This window comes from Podarcis tiliguerta (assembly GCF_965153285.1).
Source record: "Podarcis tiliguerta genome assembly, chromosome: 17".
Lineage (NCBI taxonomy): Eukaryota > Metazoa > Chordata > Lepidosauria > Squamata > Lacertidae > Podarcis > Podarcis tiliguerta.
In genome coordinates this window covers 17,836,235-17,857,291 of record NC_139550.1, presented here as the reverse complement: position 1 = coordinate 17,857,291, position 21,057 = coordinate 17,836,235, and the positions used below count along the sequence as shown (strand labels likewise).

General features: G+C 43.5%; 1 long non-coding RNA gene across 1 annotated transcript in view; it reads right to left on the bottom strand.

The window, feature by feature from the left end:
* Positions 1 to 14,458: 14,458 nt before the first annotated feature.
* The window catches only part of LOC310668028, a 44,252-nt gene continuing 37,653 nt past the window's right edge, over positions 14,459 to 21,057 (bottom strand). The window contains exon 3 of the long non-coding RNA XR_014506557.1: positions 14,459 to 15,418. This is a non-coding gene — a long non-coding RNA (uncharacterized lncRNA). The remainder of the gene's footprint in view (positions 15,419 to 21,057) is intronic.

Below are 21,057 nucleotides of genomic sequence, written 5' to 3'. Positions count from 1 at the left end.
GTAGGAGTCCTCAGGGACGAGGCAACTGCTGTTTATTGTGAAGACACTTCACATTTATTGGAAAGACACGGTATTCATTGGTCCAAAAGTACTAATGGCGTGCACTTTGAGGCTGGGAATGTGGAGGATTTTCCCTCCACGAAAATATTTTACAGGAATAGTGGTGGAGTTCCAAGCTCAGTTTTTGCCTCACTTTTCCTGTAATCACAGGGCAGCTTTTCTATAGTCACCTGCTATAATTTGTTTTGCTCTAACCCAGGCTCCCTCGCTCCTTGTAAAAACATCCTGCCGCCCCTGCACAAATTTTAATGCATCATGTAAAACTCCCTCCTAACTTGCAATCCAAATGGATGGAGAAAGAAAGCTAAAGGAGAAAGAAACAATTATGTATTGATGCCAAATAACAACATCCTAGATGATTGTGCTGGAGAAGCAAACACCAAAGTTTTTCTTTTTTTCTTTTTCAAGTGATGACTAGTGAAAACTGCCAAATACAGATTTAGGAACTGTTAGGAGAAATCACGAAGACTATGCCATCTGTATATAAAAAGATGTTGCTGTTAGGATCGTTTTCACTTCAGCTGGTAACAATTCTTTTGTTATCGCCCTTCTTGTATCTCATGTTAAATGTTAATGCTTACTGGCAAAGGAAATTTTCCTTGGCACTCTAATTTTTAAAAAATCAAGGCCCCCGTCATTTCTTGTTTTTTTAGTCCTCAGTGTCATTTCCCAAGACCCTTCCATGTTTTATCAGAAGCACCATTGGGCTCACACTTTTCATGCGAGCAGTACACCCGGTCAGTTTAAGGGTCAGTGAGCTGTTCCATGAAGGCAGAGACAAACAGTCTCAGTAAGAAGAGGGGACAGAGGTTGCTTCTCTTTGTGTCTCCAGAGATAGCAGCCACAACCTTTGGCTATACTCATTGGTCTTCTTCAAAGAAATCCTTTATGTAAAATGCCCTAGACAGGGTGGACAACCTGTGGCCCTCCAGATCAGAGGCACTGGGGGTCTGTCAAATGTGCATGATGTCACATGTGTGACACATGTGTGATGTCACATGCCTCAGAAGGAGGCCACGAGGCCCTCTGCCACTGCAGGGAGGCCTGGCAGGGCCCACTGGCAGCGCAAGGAGGCCCAACAGGGTCCACCATTACAACAGGGAGGTCCTGGGGGCCTGGGCCTTCAAGATGGGGGGATCAGCCCTGTCCCCACATATTTGGGGGGTGTTGAGCTATCCTCAGCCCCATAGACTTGCCTCCAGATGTTGCATGTTGAGATCCCCAAGCCACCCCCTAAATAAATCACAATTCACACAGAATTTCTGTTTAGGGTTTTTGGCATAATTTTGGCCACAATTTTACTAAAATACATAATGTGAGTGGTTGCTTAGGCATTGGTTATGACCACGCCCAGGGACAGAACTGACTTCTGGATTCCAGTGAAAGCCAGTAAGGGGGAAAAAATATTGGGGAGAGAATGGGGCTGGGCACCATACCGTCACCCCTCCCCGCATGCTCCCAGGGGCTTGCATGGCCCTAGCCCCTTGCCGGGGATACAGACAAATGCATGGCAAACTCCTGGATTCCTTTAACAGAATTCCCTTGCAGCAGCAGCATTGGAGGGGCAGGCACAGCCAACCCTTACCCCTCCACCAACCAATTTTCTAAAAATCAATGCCTAACTGCAACCTTACAAGTTGTGACGATTTGCCACACAGTAGGCAAAAACCAAATGGCACCAGCCAATCTGCCAAATGGACAAAATTCCTACCAGGCCCCTGCCCCAAAAGCAGACGACCCCATGGCAGGCAGAGCAAGGTCAAACGCAACAGCCCTAAATTAGGGTGGGTGGGTGGCTGATCCGATGCATGCAGCAAAAGAGAGTGAAAAAAGCTGCGTGCCCAGAATATATAACCTTCGGGCCAACCCTCTAAATGGTAACATCAAAATCTCCCCAACAACCCAAATTGGCCCAATCACAGTCATGGCCATCCAAACGGTCCTCTCCAGTAAGCAAGAGGGGGTGTCCTGTTAGACCCCACCACAACACGTGCTCTCCATGAAGGGGAACACGCTTTGCTGGACTACGACGTGCATCGTTCCATGCTGACCGAAGCTGATGGAAGATGGCATCCAAGCAACAACTGGAAAACTCCAGATTCCTTGCTCACATTCAAAGAGATAAAGTGATGGCTCAGGCTTGCCCCAGTTCTCCCCCTCAAGCTTTCCACAGCCAGCAGGGTTGGATCTGCTGCACAGCTAGATAGACTATTTCATGGAAATTGCTTGAGTTTCCACAATTCTATTATAAACTGGGTAAAAATAATATATTTTAGTAACATGAATCTGAAAAATACTGTGGAGCATGTTTAGAATTTTTTTTGAAAAGAGCCTTGTCAGCTATGAAGCAGTACAGATTTTACAGCAGCCAAGTTTGCCACCCCTTTTGAAAAATGTTTTATTTTATTTTTTAAGAGTACACTTTTGAAAATACAGTTTTACCAAAAATATAACTTTTTTAAAGTTGTTACATTGCATTTCATATCTTTTTATGCACCGTGGCACATCAGGAACATCCGGAGCGAATGCAAACAACATTATTTTCCCTTCTGCAGGAATCCCATATTTGTGTTTACAACTTTCAGAATCAAATAGCCGGTTTCAATTATTTGCTGTGTTTAGAAATTACACTTTAAGGCAGGAAAGATCTTGATTCTGTCTGTTTTCCCACCATCACTTAACCTGCATTGAAGTGTGGGGAAATGAAACATCTCACAATTAATGTACTGTACACAATTAATGTACACAATTAATGTAATGTAATGATGTACACATCAGTGTGCTTCTGTTTTAAGTATGGGCTATATACTTTTTATGGAATTGGACCGACCATCTGAGAAATCCCCCTCCATCCCTCCCTCTTCACTGGCAACCATTGATCAACAACAACAACAAAAAACCCAGAATAAAACTGTTGCTATTTACTCAATCAGTACAGTGTGAAAAGGTATAATTGTTTGGTCTCACATAACTTCAACACATTTTCTTCTTCATTTCTCCCTCTCCTTCCCCTCCTCCTGCAAATTCTAAACTTTGGGTTGCTTTCCCTCTCTTTAGACTTTTGATGTTAGATCAAACGTGACAACGCTTATCAGTCAGCAAAATGAACTGAACTTATTCGGAGTCAAAAGCCTCCAGGGTGAGGGATTTCTTTAATCATATTCAGGCCAATTATGAAGATTTCAGCTATGCACAGCAATGTGGCTCGGTATGAACAGTTGCAATTTAATAGCTCCAGAGGGTGGGGGGGGGTGAGGGGGAATTAAGCGCTTTATTTTCTTTCCCTCGTACCTTTTCCCCCACCTCCACACTTCAAAACTGAGAAGGATTAGGGCAACTCATGAGAACAGAGCTGAACACATCTGTTACCATGTCCCTGCTGTTAAGGAACCCCAATGGTCTATTGGTTACAAACTCTTAGCAGGGATATATAGATTGCTAAGGTTCCAAACACGGACAAACAGCAAGGGGACACAGAAGATCTAGAATTGCTTGAAGGGCTCTTCAGCTTTTGATCCACCGAGAGGATCTAAAATAACAGTTTAGGAAAGCAGGAAGGGGGACGGAATGCAAGCGGTTACTTTAAATTGCCTTTGGAATTTTTAATATTATCACCTGGCCGGCTTCAGGGACTCTAGCAAGGCAGGCTTGGACACAGGTTTTATTTTGATTTTGTTGTTTTTTTTTAATAGCAGAGTCATGTTACACAAAATCCATGCTACTTCTGGAGTTATTGTATTACACTTCTGCACACACGATTACAGCTTGCAAGCTCAGCTTTGCTTCTGAAAACAGGCAGAGCAGGGGAGCCGAGACGGGCACAAGGGGAAAACATGAACAGCTCAGAAGGAAGCCAAATCACAGCTTGGAGTTGGGGGGAGTCTCCCAGCAGCGCCTAGAGAACAAATTGAGCAAAGCCACAGTTTTAAGGCAAGCCCCTAATCCGGGGCCTGTATGATTCTGAGAACTAAGGCAAGCAGCTTCGTTCAGGAATCGTTATAACTCCAACTGAGTTGTTATGGTTATCCCTGGTTTAGCGAACCTGCAAAAGGGTTTTAGTTTTATTTATTTATTTTAAAATATTTATTGACAGCCTTTCTGTGGAAAAACTCTCTCAATGTAGCATAATTACAGTTTAAAAGTACAGCTTCAATAGAATAAAAGTTAGATTTTTTTAAAAAAAAAACCCAAGCAAAATATATATATATATATATTTATCAACTTTTCATACAGCCCTTCATCACAATATAAAAACACAAAAATACATACCATAATAACAGGAAAAACAACAGCCTTCCCCTCCCTCCTCAGTTTAAAAGGCCATAGATTGTTTAATTAGCCGAAGGCTTGGGAGAAGAGGAATGCTTTTGCCTGGCGCCTAGAGATAAGTTCCTGAAAAATAGCTAGCTGTATACAAGCAAGTCCATAAACATTTTTATTAATCCACCTGCCAACGCATGCCCATCAGAATATTTTGCGGAATACCAAATAATTGAAAAACCCAAATCTTCCAGTTGTACAAAAACTTCACATTGACCAATTACTTGGAAATCATTTTACCAGCTACAGATGATCAGGTAAGAAGCTATAAAGTAACAATAAAAATGCAATGCAATTTCTACCAAACACACAGAATGACAGTGGCACCCCTGAGAGGTGCTGGAACTGAGTTCCAGCAAGTTCTAGCAGGGGGCGGGGACTCCTGAAGGAGAGGATGCTTAGAATGAGCACTGAAAAACTCCAGAGCATCTCCTGAAAAACATGGTAATCTGAGTGAAATACTCTCGCAGCAAAGCATCACGCACTCAGCTACCTTAGTAAAGAAACAGTGATTTGAATGAACTATAAACATGCAACACCAGATGGCACCAGAGAGCAGGAAATTTAGAAACACAATTTTCCGTAGAGATTTTTTTCTCTTTTGTTATAACGATCTAATTTCTGACTTATTTATAGCGTTTTGTCCCCTATGTCTAGATCCACCCCGAATCAGTCATTCATGTCTCCAGTAGATCATTTGCAGACTTGGAATGAACCAAAAGGATACCTCTCCAACATGTACAATACCTGTGATCATTTTATCTAGAAATTTATTTTACCCTAACTAACTATACTCTTTAGAATAGAAAAGCAGGGGGAAATGCACTTATTTGAAAATAAAGCTGATTTTTTTTTTAAAAAGTATGACAAAGTAGACTCCAGCTCATGTAAGTTCAATTAATATTCTTTAAAATGACATAGAACTTTTTGTTGCTTTTATTAAAGCCAGTTGACTATTAAATCTTGTTCATCGGAACCTACACAGAATTAATATGGGCAAGAACTTGCATGGCCTATCATCACAGAACCTTTAAAAAAAAAAAAAAAACATTCTATTGAACATTTACAGCCAAATTCAACAACACTGAGTATGGGGGCAGAACTTCCAAGCACACAGGGCTTAATGTTTGGCTTTGGTTGTGAGGGAGTTCTTAGAAATAAAGCACAGGTCATACATAAAAGGATTCCCACCCCCCTCTAAACACTACACCATCTATATATAATCTGTTTATATGCTATTCAAGTATAAAGGAATGTGTAAGTCTGTACACACATGTGGACATAGATAAGTTTGCTTAGCAAGAGGCAAAGATGGAGTACTGCTTAGAAGGTGGAATTTTGTAAGTGGGGCAATATGCAGTTCTCCTGTTCAGGGTTCAGTTAGCCAGCCATGCCCGGGGTGGGGGGTAGTCCATTCCATATAGGTATTTCAGGGCTGGTGTGATATGTTCCTGGCGGCTGCCTAGCTGCTGCATTCTGGATTCGGTTTAGTTTCTGAGTCCCCTTCAGAGGTAGCCCCATGTAGATCGCATTGCGGTTGCCCAAGCGGCAGATAACTAGGGCATAGATCACTCTGGAAAGACAGTGCGCAGGCAGGTAGGGTCTCATCTGGCTTCTTCATCCTTCTTCTTTGGCAATCACTTGTAGCCCAGTAAGATTGTCTTCCATAAACATGGTTTTAACAGTGAGTCCATAGGTGACTGTGGATCCCAATTCTGGATCCACACATCCTTCAGCAGTGGGGACATTGGTTTCCGGGCAGGAGCTGATAACTGTGAGGGTTTGCCAAGCGTGCCTACCTCTTAGCACATTTCTCCCTTGCGTCTTGAGTTCGGGTGTCTTCAAAGTCCATGACACCTTTGGTAAAGGCTGTTCTCCAACTGGAACGCTCACAGGCAAATGTTTCCCAATTGTTGGTGTTTATACTACATTTTTTTTAGACTTGACTTGAGACAGTCTTTAAACCTCTATTGTTGACCACCAGCATTACACTTTCCATTTTAAAGTTTGGAATATAGTAGTTGCTTTGGAAGACGATAATCAGGCATCCACACAACATGTCCAGTCCAATGAAGTTGATGTTGAAGAATCATTGCTTCAATACTTGTGATCTTTGCTTCTTCCAGTACACTGGTATTAGTTCGCCTGTCTACCCAAGTGATGTGTAAAAAATTTCGGAGACACCGTTGATGGAATCTTTCGAGGAGTTGGAGATGGTGTTTATAAGTGGTCCATGTTTCACAAGCATACAGTAAGCATACAGCTGCCCTGGATACAGAATTAACCCTATGCCAGTTCAGAACAATACAAGTTCACACTAGGAGAATTGAGTTTGTTATTTCTATATATGATAAAGCAATGGTGCCCAGATCAATATTCCTTGAATATTATTCACAATGGGCTGATGATGTGCACACAGTGAGTGTAAGTAGGGTGATGAAATGCAGGTACATATATATTTGCTATCCCAGCTTTCTCAGCGAGCCTTTTGGACACCGTATTTAAGCCACAGAGCGAAAGATTTGGATCCCAAAAAATCCAGCACAGGAAATTGTTTGGAGGTGCCCAGGAGGGACTCTAATCTACCTAAAAATGAACACTTACATCATTGTCAGTTGTTACTTTCAGCTTGGGGTTTAGAGCATGGAAAAGAGATTTGTATCCTTAGAAACATTTAATAACAGCAAGGCTATTCTAATTTGTTGGAGAGGAATTACAGGCGGCACCGACTCTCCATGAGATGCAGGGCTGTTATTCGTTTAGACGGGCTGTGGGCCTGCGGCAGATGCCAGAACGCTGAATTACGACTTCTAAATGGTTTTCTTACCATCTGAATGCATGCCACACAAAACATCCTTCTGCAAATCCTCTGCGCTAAACCAGCCGGCAAGCCAGGAAAAGATCCCGAAATAGGGAAATCTGAATGTTGCTTCACTAAACATCACTGGGCAACACAGTTTTGCGGCAATGCTTGCCAGCATGACAGTCCTATTGCAGTTCCCAGTAGGGTACTACTTTTTGGCCCATTCTACTGGGCTTTGCATTACTGTTTCCTTTTCTGGTGCCAGCTCAGGACAGTGAGATTTTTAATTGACACGAAAGAGCTGGTTGTCTGTACATTAGAACCCCAAGCCCCCCCCCCCATCTTGAAAATGTGGAAGTATTTTAATTCTCTGGGAATTTTCATCATTTACATTTTCCAACCTCAAATTGCCAAGAACTTGCAGGGCGATTTTATTATTATCAATTTAATTTTATATACTGTCTAATCATCAAGGTGATTTCTAAGTGACCATATAAGATGAACTCATCTATAAAGGCATTGGTTTCCATTGCTTCTAATTGCTCTTTCTCATATTTCCATTTCAAATGGAATAATTAGCTACGGTGACTTCTTTGGAGCGAAGTTTGACTTTTAACATGCTTCCTTGGGGCAAGAAATACACCTTAGTTTACATTTATAAGAAAGGGGGGGGGTGTTTCCCTTCCTTCTGGAGTTTTCCACTGAATTAATAATAGTAATAATAATAATTTAATTTATATCCTGCTCTTCCTCCCAAAGGAGCCCTGAGTGGCAAGATACCATCAATACAGAGCTGAATATTCCTGAAGTTGACTATTCCTTCAAGGAGCAACAGGGATCTGTTCGACCTGACCCATCTCTGCACCAAGACAAAAGTGTGCTGGGTCCTTATACAAAAGATTTTATTTATTTATACATACGTACGTACGTATGTACGTACGTACATACCCCGCACATCTGGCTGGGTTTCCCCAGCCAGTCTATGCAGGTCCCGAATATATAAAAAAGCAACAAAACATCAAACATTAAAAACTTCACTAAACAGGGCTGCCTTCAGATGTCTTCTAAAAGTCAGATAGTTGCTTCTTTCCATGACATCCAAAGGCAGGGCTTCCCACAGGGTGGATGCCACTACCGAGAAGGCCCTATGCCTGGTTCCCTGTAGCTTCCCTGTAGTGAAGACCCTTGGCGCTGGACCTCAGTGTCCGGGCAGAACGATGGGGGTGGAGGCGCTCCCTCAGGTATACTGGGCTGAGGCTGTTTAGGGCTTTAAAGGTCAGCACCAACACTTTGAATTGAGCTCGAAAATGTACTGGGAGCCAATGTAGGTTCATTTTGCGCATCAACCTGATGAAGACCAACATCCTGGGTCAGGATATCACCAATACTCCATGTATGAGCATTGGTGACCACACCTGAGGTGGTTGACCCTCCAACCCTTATTTCTATCATATACATAGCTTGTTACATGCATTTTCAGGTTTTCTAATACACATAAACCAGAATGTAATTCTGTTGGAGGGCAACATCTTATCTCAGTATTCCTGGTTTGGGTTCAGAGATTATTTTGTTGCAGGTGATAAGATTTGCCTTGATCCTTTGAGAAAGGGGAGATTAAAAACCCCTCAACAAATAGGATTCAGTGTGCTTGTGGACATTGCATAAGTTTCTATGTATGAATAATTCCTCTGCATCTTTCCTATGTTCAAGGAGGTTTGTGTGGAGATCAGAGGCCATCAAACCATCTCATGCTCCAGTGCTCTTGTTTTGAGGTGCTTGGTAGTTCTTCATGAAAGCGTGTTCTCCCTGAAATGAGAGCACATGTTGCGGTGGGGTCCGCTGAGCCATCCCTCTGTTGCCAGGCAGGCTTGAATATGCTGACCTGGGGCATTTGATTGGAAGGCTGGGTTGCTGGGGCAAATTGCATGTTGTAATGTGGTGGGTGGGATCGAAGGTTTTAAATACTGGGGCACTCAGCTTATTGCTTTCTCTTTCGCTGAGTGCATCGGATCACCCGCCCACCCGCCCTGAGTTCAGGGTGTTTTGGTTGACCTTGCTATGCCTGTCATGGGGTCGTCTGCCGTTGGGTTGATTGGCTGTGCCATTTGGTTTTTGCCTACTACGTAGCAAATTGTCACAACTTGTAAGGTTGTGGTTAGGCATTGGTTATAAATTGGTTGGAGGAGGGGTAAGGATAGGCTGGGCCTGCCCCTCCAATGTTGGTGTGGAAGGGAATTCCGTTAAAGGAATCCAGGGGCTTGCCACAATTTCGTCCAATCCCTGAAATGGACCAGGGCCGGCAAGCCCTGGGGAGCATGTGGGTGAGCGGTGAGGGCCTGTGACTCAGCTCCATTGCTCCCCAATATTGTTTTCCCTTCACTGGCTTCTGAGGGAGTTCGGAAGTCAGTTCTGTCCCAGGCGGGGGGACAGATAGTCTTAACCAATGCCTAAGCAACCACTCACAGGTATGTAATTTAATAAAGTTGTGGCCAAAATTATGCCAAAAACCTTAAACAAAAATTATGTGCGAGTTGTGGGTTATTTTGAGGGGTGGCTTGGGGACCTCGACACGCAAATAGTTCTGATCATCACACCTACCCACAACCTGAGAATCAGATTTCCTGATGCTGCATTGCACCAGCCCAGCCAGAAAACTACAGGAAACTGCACAAGGTAATTATTCCTTGGGCAGAAAATTGAACTTGAAGGTCTGAAATCTAATTGGCTAATCCAAAATCTCAAAAGAGGCAAACACATTTTACTCAGCTGAATTCTAATTCAGTCTGCTTTAACACAGCTTGTTTGGGATTTATTTATTTATTTAGCATATTTGCTGCTCTGTGGTGCTAGGAAAGAAGGCTTTTAAATGAACATGTATCAGAAAGAATTAAAATATGCAAATGAATATAGATGGAGTGCTGCTCTGCTTCGTACGAGATGCAAACACATGGTTCAGTCCTGTAGACATTTACTCAGAAGTCAGCCCTATTTGTTTAATGGAGATACTCCATACAGTAAGGGAACACAAGATTGCAGCTTTAATCGGAATTTCTTGATGTATTCCTGTTCCTTGTTTCATATAGTTCTAAATAAATCAGATGGAGTCTCAGCAGTAAGTTTCTCTCAAACAGCTAAGCCGTCCCTCCAAATGAGGCCCCATGTCTAAAAAGTACATACAAATCGACTGGCGTGTTCTTCGCTTCCAGAGCAGTTTTCCCCACCCTCCCTTTTATTTCATTTCAGAGTGTAGTGTGAAACCTGATCTCTTTAGAGGGTTTGGGAATGGAAAGGAGAGACAGCATGGGAGGGAGAGTAGGAGGAAATTTTAATGCCAACAGGAGAAATAGTCCAGAAACACTCTAGAGATATGCTAGGTTATAATTAATGGCATGAGGTTACAACTTGCAGATGACATTGGTTACAGTAAAAGGTCAGCATCCTGCATTTACTGATTTGGGAGACAGACTCAAAACACTCTTCCCCAATCCTACCCCCATGTAGATGTCCTCCCCAGGGCTTTTCTGTCATTCCTGCTTCATTCTTTTGCTTTCTTGTCAGACCCTTACCCTTTTCTTACACGAATATCAATAAATCCCTTAGGATCAAGTCATATCAAGTAATCTCTCTCTCTCTCTCTCTCTCTCTCACACACACACACACACACACACACACACACACACACTTCTGACTAGTGGCAGAATAATGAGAGGTAAGAGATTACCCAAAGAGTATCAAATATATTATTACCAGGGCTTGGCTCTGGGGTAGAAATGAGTATTAAATCCTGCCTCCCAAACCTTGAGTGATTACTGCTATCAACAATTCAGTGTGTATGTGTGCTAGGCTGCTTGCCAAAGCCACAAATCTCTTGTCTTCCCCCAGCCAAAGGAGGGAGTGACTGCCGTTACTGTGGGTATTAAAGAAAAGGATCCCTAGGAATGGTCTTAAAATACACTTTTTGCTGTTTAACCTCAAATTTTATCGAACAGCAGATCACAGAACTAGAATCTCCCACATTCAGGAATCCCCCCTGCCTCCTCTCTCATACACCAGGTCAAAGGTAGAAGTACACAACACCAAGATTATAATCTGTTCATATACTTATTTGCCGCACGCTTTTGCTCCACCTCCCCAAAAAAGTTGAGGAGACGCAGCCCCTGGTATGTGGAGAGAATGGGCAGCACCCCTTTTCACGCAAAAGTTGAAAGAAGTTGGGGAGAAATTTTGTGACAGTCACACTGCTGGTCCTGCTGCAACCATAGTAAGGTTACCAGACATCCCCGTTTCCTGGGGACAGTGCCCAGATTTACAAATCAGTCCCCTGACAAAATCCATCTACAGTGTTACCTCAGGTTATAAACACCTCGGGTTACAAACACTTCGGGCTACAGACTCTGCTAACCCGGAAGTAGTACTGGAAGTAGAACTTTGCTTCAGGATGAGAACAGAAATCGCGTAGAGGCAGCACAGCGGCAGCAGGAGGCCCCAAGTGGTACCTCAGGTTAAGAACGGTTTCAGGTTAAGAACGGACCTCCAGTATGAATTAAGTTCATAACCAGAGGTACCACTGTATTTAGTAGGAAGTTGGAATCTGGTAACTTTAAACTATAGGACTTGGCTGAAATTGTTTGGGTTTGTAACTGCAAGTCGCTTCCGTATCAGTGTCATGGAAAGCAAATCTTGCTGCAATTTAACATCAACCGTGTGGGGGCCATTCCTCTGAGCGACACTTTAGCCCTTTTTGAAAGAAAACGTGAGGCTTTAAACCGGTTAGGGGGAGCAAGTGTGCCCCCTCTCCCCAGACCTTCCTATCTTAAGCACGAAGGTCTGAGGGCACAATGTCTGAAGGCAAGTGCAATTGGTTGAAGGTTCCAACACGCTTGCATTGCAGGGAGACTTGGAATTACATTCAGCCAAATGTGCCTACAAGCTCCATTTGTGAGTGTGAAAAGTGTGCAAAGGGTGGGGATAGCATGTGCATATCTACTGTGTATTCCCAGTTTAAAACCACTGGTGTGTTGTGGAACACATGAATTGGGCTTTTGTCTCTTCAGGCTACAACACCTGGAGCAGCAGAATTCATCAGAATAACAAAAACTGTGTGTAGCATACGTTTGGTTCAGCTAGAACTCCCTCTCCCATCCCCAGTCACTTGTATATGGACAGAAATGAATGTTAGGCAGAATGAAATTTGCAGTCATTTGTATCTTCTTCTTGATATAGCTCCACATCCCGTCTTTGCAAGAATTGTTTTTGCCTTTCTTCACCACCAGCAGGACCACAAAAAAGACGCCATCATTGGAAACTGTCTGACCAGAACATTAAAATGTGAGCAGGTAAAGGTAAGAAGAAGGAAATTCTGTGTCTTCTCAGTTTGTGGCAGAGCCGGATAATGAGTTATCCTACACTAACAAGAGGCCATTAAACCAGCCTGGAAAGACCTGATACACATACGCCCTCAATAACAAGTGCCACCATCTGCTTGAAATTCAGAGGCAAGGGCATAGTAATGAGAGATTTATCGAGTCCAACACTAACCATTTTAATAGTCGATGTCAAACTTATATGACAAGCCTTTTGAGAGGGGAGATGTAGCACATCAGCAAAAGCAATGTGTGTTCTTGGCTGACGGGTAGATGGCTGCTCCGTGAAAGGTGGCTGTGTAGCACAGCATTGTGCCATGCAACAGGGTTCATAAAACTTATGAGCCATGTTGTTCAGGATGACCTGGCTGGGCTTCTGTTTGGCTTCAGTGGAAGGGTAATTAAAAATAATTGTGTGCTTAGAAAGACAGCGCTCGGATTGCTGTCCACTACACAGTCCAAGGGCCACACATGATGCGCATTGAAGACAGCGCATTTCAGTCATGTTCTTTAATGCTAAAGCATGCTGTGGGGAGGCAGAAGGCCAAGGCATGCAGGGCTCCAATTACTGGTTTTGGAAACAAAGTTGAGTTACATACAGTGGTACCTCGGGTTAAGAACTTAATTTGTTCTGGAGGTCTGTTCTTAACCTGAAACTGTTCTTAACCTGAAGCACCACTTTAGCTAATGGGGCCTCCCGCTGCTGCCACGCCAGCGTTGTGCGATTTCTGTTCTCACCCTGAAGCAAAGTTTGTAACATGAGGTACTATTTCTGGGTTAGCAGAGTCTGTAACCTGAAGCGTCTGTAACCTGAAGCATCTGTAACCCGAGGTACCACTGTATTAAGGATTAAAACACACACACACACATAGGTAAAAAGTAAAGGATCCCTGGATGGTAAAATCCAGTCAAAGGTGACTATGGGGTTGGGGCACTCATTTCACTTTGAGGCCAAGGGAGCTGGTGTTTGTCCACAGACAGCTTTCCGGGTCATTTGATCAGCATAACTAAACTGCTTCTGGTGCAATGGAACACCGTGACGTAAGCCAGAGCGCACGGAAATGCCATTTACCTTCCCGCCACAGCAGTACCTATTTATCTACTTGCACTTGCATGCTTTCAAACTGTGAGGTTGGCAGGGACAGAGCAATGAGAGTTCACCTAGTAGTGGGGATTTGAACCGCTGACCTTCCGATCGGCAAGCCCAAGAGGCTCAGTGGTTGAGACCACAGCACCACCCACGGCCCTACACACACATAACAACTTGCACTCACAAATAACAAATGAACAGAGCTTCTTCCCATAACTTTAAGAACTGAAAATATCACAGAAAATTAGGGGCTAAGAGGGAGGTTATTTGTGAACCTAATGTTGCTTGTGTACAATTCCCTAACATATCCCATCAGTGGGCATATGAATATAGGTGCACTTAGGCTCATACTCTAAGCTAGGTATGAATGATAGTCAATCAGTGACAAGGGCTATGAATCACCCTTCTGAGTGAGTCACTAAAAGCTGCCCAGCATAACCTTTGTGCCAATGAATAGAGGAGTCAATCAGTTTAGTATTTGTAGCTGACCACCAGGACTCACCTGCTTACCCTCCTTGCTCTCAACTGTGGTGAGAGTAAAGTTGGGCCATCAGTGAGCCCAATATTCACCAGTGACCTCAAACATTGGTGCCACATAGTCCCTGGCTGGTCTGACAGATGGCTAGGACAGCAGCTGTAGCCAGAGATGGGGTTGTGGCCAAGCAGCAATGCAGGACAGTCATTGAAATAGCTTGAAAACACAGGGAAGCTGCAAGGAGAACTAGAGAGGGATAAGGTATCATGACCTAGGCCTTTGACTCCATACCTTCAGGGAGGAAAGCCATGGATTCAGACAACATCTTGGACCAGAAAAAGGCATTGCAACATCTGGATATTCACCGGTTTCCCCTTCCAATTTTACAGACCAACCTTCCTCTTCCTGCTAGTTTTGAATGAGTAAGTAGCTGCTTACACAAGAGAACATCTGAATGTTTCGTCATCATCAACCACCACCTGCAGCCTTGATTAGGAAAGTCCAGCTCACACGTTTTGTCTCTTAATTAAGGCTTCGCAGTTGAGTGTCACCTACAGCACCACCATTCGGGTCCTCCACCTTCTTGCCCCCTCAGTGTGGGAACATTAATTGTTTTTGTCGAGGTAGTGTCATGTGCTAGGGAGAAGTCAAATAATTAACCAGCCTCCCGCTGAGAATGGAGGGCAGGTTTGCAGAGCCATTATTAACTTTTGCTTAACTGTTTAGGAGTGAATGGATAACTCTGAATCGAGAAAAGGAAAAGAAAAGAAAAGAAAAGAAAAGAAAAGAAAAGGGTGGAATAGACTAGAAATAGACTGCTATATAAAAAGTGGAGCTTTCTTTGAGTTTCGCGGTCCATAACAAAACATTAAAATGACATCGGCCCCATTCACAATGAAAACCTTGTGCTTTATTATAAAGAGCCCTTGCTTAAGGCATCCATTACTCATTTCCGCATTAGACTGCAGCCCTTCAAGTCTGAAACAACTAAAGTCCCTTCGGTCGGATCATGCGCCGTAGCAGCAGCTGCTCACACTCTGCATCTTGGTACGCCTTCCTGCAAATTTTGTTGGGCTAGGAATTTTCAATGGACATTCAGCTTTGCACACAAGATTCCTGAAGCTGAGCAAATAAGACCAGGGTTTTTGCTTCCCCCTCCATTTGCCCTCCAAATCCTGGGCACCTCTGGGTCAGAGCAGCAAACCTGTATTTAACTCTTACAATGCTGGGGGTGCTTGAAGAAGATGACACAGACCAAAGCACAGGAAAACATTAGAGCAAGCTTCCTCACAAGCCTGGGTTTCCTCCTGAACCAAAAAAAGAGAGAAAAGTTTGAAATGAAGAGAGAGAGAGAAATTGGATGACAGCTTTCAAAACTTTTCCACAGAGAGATGGGGGAGTCTCCAGGTAGCAAACCGAAAGCCTCAATGCCAGCTCCTCATTTAGGCTATGGAACAAGCACCTGGTTTTCATTAACGTCACTGTTATAGTTAATGCGTTGCAGGTGTGAAAGTGTGTGGCTGAAATCTGACAAAACACCTGTCTTTTGTGGCACCATTAGATCTGCCTAGTGTGGGACACGACCCCCTTGGGGGCACTTTGTGCTGCCTTTGAAAGCCACAGTAAGCATTGTCCTATAATTACAAAATCAGAGTCGTGATTGCCAGGAAGAATTCCTTAACAAATTATACCTAATTAGTCTAAAATTACCTTTAATGCATGGTGAAACCATAGGCTCTACTCTGTTCTATAACACCTTCCTTTTTATCTTTATGCAAATATGATTACACACTATCAAACTGGCACCAACCAGACACAAAAAACAGCTGCATCCACTTCTCTGCTTTCAGAATAGGAACTGGATGTGTGCCACTGGTTATATTTTCTGGAATGCTGCATTTAAAACACACACCAAAAAAACCACAAAAAACCTACTACCCAACAAATAATAACATCCCATTCATTTCTCTGGTACTTCCACTTCTCATACACAGGTAGGCTGTTTGGATCTGAAAGTCGGTTCCGCCCTCTATACAGAAAGAAAACACAAGGAAAAGTTTTAGGACTGGAGTAGGGAGGTGAGATTCCGGGATCTTGACACAGTGCTATAAAAGGGAGGATTTGGCAGGTAAGAGTTTTTCATGCAGAGAAATAAAAATAAATCCCAATCTGCTTTATGGAGTTATTTTGGATCCAGGACACATCCCCAATCCAACCACACCTCTAGCTTCAAGCTCTCCTTGAGTGTTTTTGCCTGGTGGAAATGTGTCGTTGTGGTGCTTGCTTGCCTGGATAGAAGGGTGGGGGGGTTGAAGCGTGTAGAAACTAGGCCTCCGTATGAAGATAATATTTATAGCCATTGCTCTAGCCACTTCTGCCTCTGTACCACTGGCATGTAGGCCATGGAAATTTGTCCTGAAGGGAGCATGGCCTTTAGGCTGTAAATGGTACCCCAAGCAAATACCCTCCAACATTTACCTAATGAAAATAGGGACATTCTATTCCATTGTTGTTGCTGTTGTACCTTATTTTTCGAACAGCTTTGCTCTTGGACATTTGGCTCCCAAATGCCACAAACCCGGAAGTGACTGTTCCAGTTTGCAAACTATTTTTGGAAGCTGAACGTCCGACAGGGCTTCTGCGGCTTCCGATTGGCTGTAGAAGCTTCCTGCAGCCAATCAGAAGTCACACTTTGGCTTCCAAACATTTTGGAAGTCGAATGGACTTCCAGAAAGGATTTCATTCAGCTTCCAAGGTACAACTGTGTTATTGTTTTATACGTTGTCCATCTTGACTGGGGCCACTCTAGGCGGCTTCCAACATATATAGAAACATAATAAAACATTAAACATGGAAAAAACTTCCCTAATACAGGGCTGTTTTTTCAGATCTCTTCTAAAGGTTGTATAGTTACTTATCTCCTTGGCTTGGAGGGATCACATAACTCCACACCCTCCAACATTGCTCCAATGAAAATAGGGACATCCTAACATATCCTCCAACATTTCTCTGATGGAAGCAGGACGTCCTAAGGAAAAGTGGGACATTCCGGGATCAAATCAGAAATCGGGATGGCTTCTGTAAATCCAGGGCTGTCCCTGGAAAATAGGGACACTTGTAGGGTCTGCAAAGCTGTAGGCTGCCACCTGGCTATATTCTTAGGACCTTATTATTGACGTTTCTGCCCTACCATATATAATCATTCACCATTTATTTGCACAGCAACTCTGAGAAGCAGGTTAGGTTGAAAGGCAGTAACACTGACCAAAGACCAAAGTGATGCTTTGTGGCTGGACGGGAATTAGAACTCTGGTCTCCCTGGTTCTCCTGGACCAACACTCTAAACCAGGGTTTCCCAAACTTGGATCTCCAGGTGGTGTTTTCTTTGGACCACAATTCCCATCATTCCTGACCGTTGGTCCTGCTAGCTAGGGATTATGGGAGTTGTAGTCCAAAAACAGCTGGAGACCCAAAATTGTGAAACCCTGTACTGCACCACACTGGCAATCTCCTGCTGTTTAATACTTGATGTCTTGCACAATCCATATAAATAAAGGGCCCAATAAGTTTCTGCAAAATTTTAATAACTGCCTGCAACCATCGTAGAACTGGGGCCTTTCATTTTAAGCTGGTGCCGGTGGCACAGAAAGCAGCTACTTCCTTTTAGCACATGTCCTATCATGCCTCATAGGCTTTAATTATATGTCTGTTGGAGCACACTGGGCAGTTTTCCATTCCACCCTCTGCCTGGCTCCAAAACCGCACACTAAAAGGAAGCAGCCACAGCACTTTGCACCGAAGGCTTTGAAAGCAACCACAATGTAATTAAACTATTGTGCTGCTGGATCTGCAGTACCAGTTTGGTATGTGGTTTACCCATATTTCACACTCGGATTGTTTGCACCGGATAATCCTGCGCAGCAGAGTCCCCACACAGATGAAGCTGGAGGCTGATGAGGCTTTTGCAGTTATAAAATACTAGCTCTTCAGCTGCAAACCGAGACATTTCATCCCATTATTGCTTGCTTGCAGTTCAGATAATGAGCACTCACACTTTACATTGTGGGTGCCCTTTGCGGGATCGTGCGTGGTGCTACAGTTCCCAGGGAGCTTACTGGCAAACAGGGACTGGCTTGCCTCTCAATGTTAATTTTTGGAGGTTCACGCCCAGCCTCAGTTTCTTGCTGGGAGGTGGAGCCAGCCCCATTTATAAACAGGGGGTGGAGCTGACAATAGCCAGGTAGTAGGCGCTGGAGATTCACCCTCCCTTAGTTTAATGTTTCTTGTTTGCAGGTTAACTTTTTCTTCCTGTTTAACGGGAGCTGCTATGGTCTTTGACTGGTTGCTGTTGAAGGACTGGGAAGAAATTTTCCTTCATTGGCAGGTTTTGTCTTCCCCGCAGCAATTTGTCACAACTTTTGCGGTTATGGCCTTGGGTGGAATCCTTTAGTCTTTTCTTCCCTATATGGGGGTGTGTGAAGTGGTGACTCACCCCCCCCCCCCGCGGCGGCAATTCCAGGGCCCCCCTCTAAGAGGGGTTATATATATGGGTGTCACTGGCCATACACTGAAAGGTCATCAGTGAACTACCCTTCGTGCGGGGATATGGGCTTGGCTGCCTGCTACACTTACGTCTCACAGAGCACCACAATATCCCATTTACCCTGATGTGCCCTAGTTCCCCCCGGCTGGGGGGCTGGGAGGGATACACGCCCAAGGCCTAAGCCAAGGTCTTCCTACATTCAGAAGTTTAATAAAGTTGTGGCCTAATTTTAATTCATATAACATCAGAGTCTTATTCCTTCATTGTGATCCCTGGGGGCTGCGGCTGTCGCCACGTGGTCACGCAAAGGAAATCACATACACACACACATATATATATATACACAAGAGCAGTATATTGCTTTGCATGTTACCTTTATCAGCTTCCCAATGACGGATTTGCTAACACCTGCATGGTATGAACCAAATTGCACAGAGAGAAGAATTTCTGAGTGCTCACTAGAAGGACAGATCCTGAAGCTGAGGCTCCAATACTTTGGCCACCTCATGAGAAGAGAAGACTCCTTGGAGAAGACCCTGATGTTTTGGAAAGATGGAGGGCACAAGGAGAAGGGGACGATAAAGGATGAGATGGCTGGATAGTGTTCTCAAAGCTACCAGCATGAGTTTGACCAAACTGCGGGAGGCAGTGGAAGACAGGAGTGCCTGTCATGCTCTGGTCCATGGGGTCATGAAGAGTCGGACACGACTAAACGGCTAAACAATAACAACCATTTCAGGTTCCAGGTAGGATCATACTGGACAACTTCCCAACATAAAACACCTCCCTGTTGCTAGCACATCAGGCACAAAGCTAGCTAGAACCAGTCCCCCTAGCCTAGTCCCCTAGTCCACTAACCGCATGCCACTGCTTTAGATGCCAGGCAAAAGCATTCCTCTTTACCCAGGCCTATCTATGGCTATTAAATAATCAATGGCCTGTGAAAGTGTGGGGAAGAAGACTGTTATTGTGATGATTATTTTACCATCAGTCTGCCGGTATGCTGTTTACTATGTTTCTATTATTATTTTTATGAGTGATGTTTTGTAAGGTGTTTCTAACGTTGCATAGCTCCCTGAGATATTTTGATACAGGATGGTATATAAATTGAAATAATAATAGTAACAACAACAACAACAATGTAGGTTCATGGGCTGGAATCCCCAAGTGACTAAAAAAAGAGAGCAAGCTAAGTAAATTCATTCTTTGGCCAGTCATTTTGAATCATAGATCCACTCTACTCACTAAATGGTCAGACATTTCCAGATGCAGAACAGACAGATAAGGATTATAAATACACCTCAGTTTGCTTCTTCATAAGTGCATATTACCTTGATGGTGATGGTATTGTCTGGAAAACTTACTGCTGACTTGCTTAAATGGCTGAGAAGAAGCAGGTTGTTTGTTTTTCTTTTACATTTTGAAAATGAATGAATTGCTGTATAACCACATTTATATGTCCAAAGCGTGAGAGAGGCTGCTTATCTTGACTGCCATAGTACACAGCTTCTATTGTAGCCTTTAATTAAAACCTAGATTGCACAAAGGCAAACTCCAAAACCCTTCTATTTTTTTTTAATAATCTGTAAGGCAGGCTTACTAATTTTTGCTTTGCATTTGGCCTGTATTACTCAACGCTATTGCATTGATGATGCCATCAGCCCCCGGCCACACAGCTGTGTGGGATGGGATGGATAATGTAGTCCAAAACATCTGGGGAACACCTGGTTGGTGAAGTAGGCTGACAGTGATTCAAGGTTCTTTCACGTGACCAACTATAATTATTCAGATTTGGCAATCACTGGTAACTAGAATCCACTGTATTGCTTTTAGGATGTATTTCCATTTAAATTATCAATGTCACAGTTATATGGCGGGATTTAAGTTGACAAGGTAAGTATTTTTAGTATTTAGTATTATGGAGGGAGATTGCAGAGATAAACACCAGGAATGCCAAGGCACTTAGTACATCATTCTTGAAAATGCCCATGAAGATAACAACAAGAACCTGCTTTCACAGGAAAGTAGATCAAAGTAGATCAGAAGGAGTCAGAATTCACTCGACCTTCCATAGATCCAGTTTGTTTCAGATGTTCATTACAATTTGTCTATATTGTGAAACTGGCCTTAGACTAGCCAGCTCAGGAAAGGTCATGGGGCTGTTAAGTTGTGGGCAAACATATCAGACGACACAGCGATTCTTCCAAAGCAGCTCTTTATTTATAAGCTGGAACAGAACTGAACCGAGGAGCTTAGTCAGCCTGCTTATAGAGCTCCATTAGAATGCAACAGTAACCATTTTCTGTAACTATCCAATCACTGAACGTCACTTTCGATCCTTCATTTGCATACAAACTATCCAATCACTGAACGTCACTTTCGATCCTTCATTTGCATAACTAT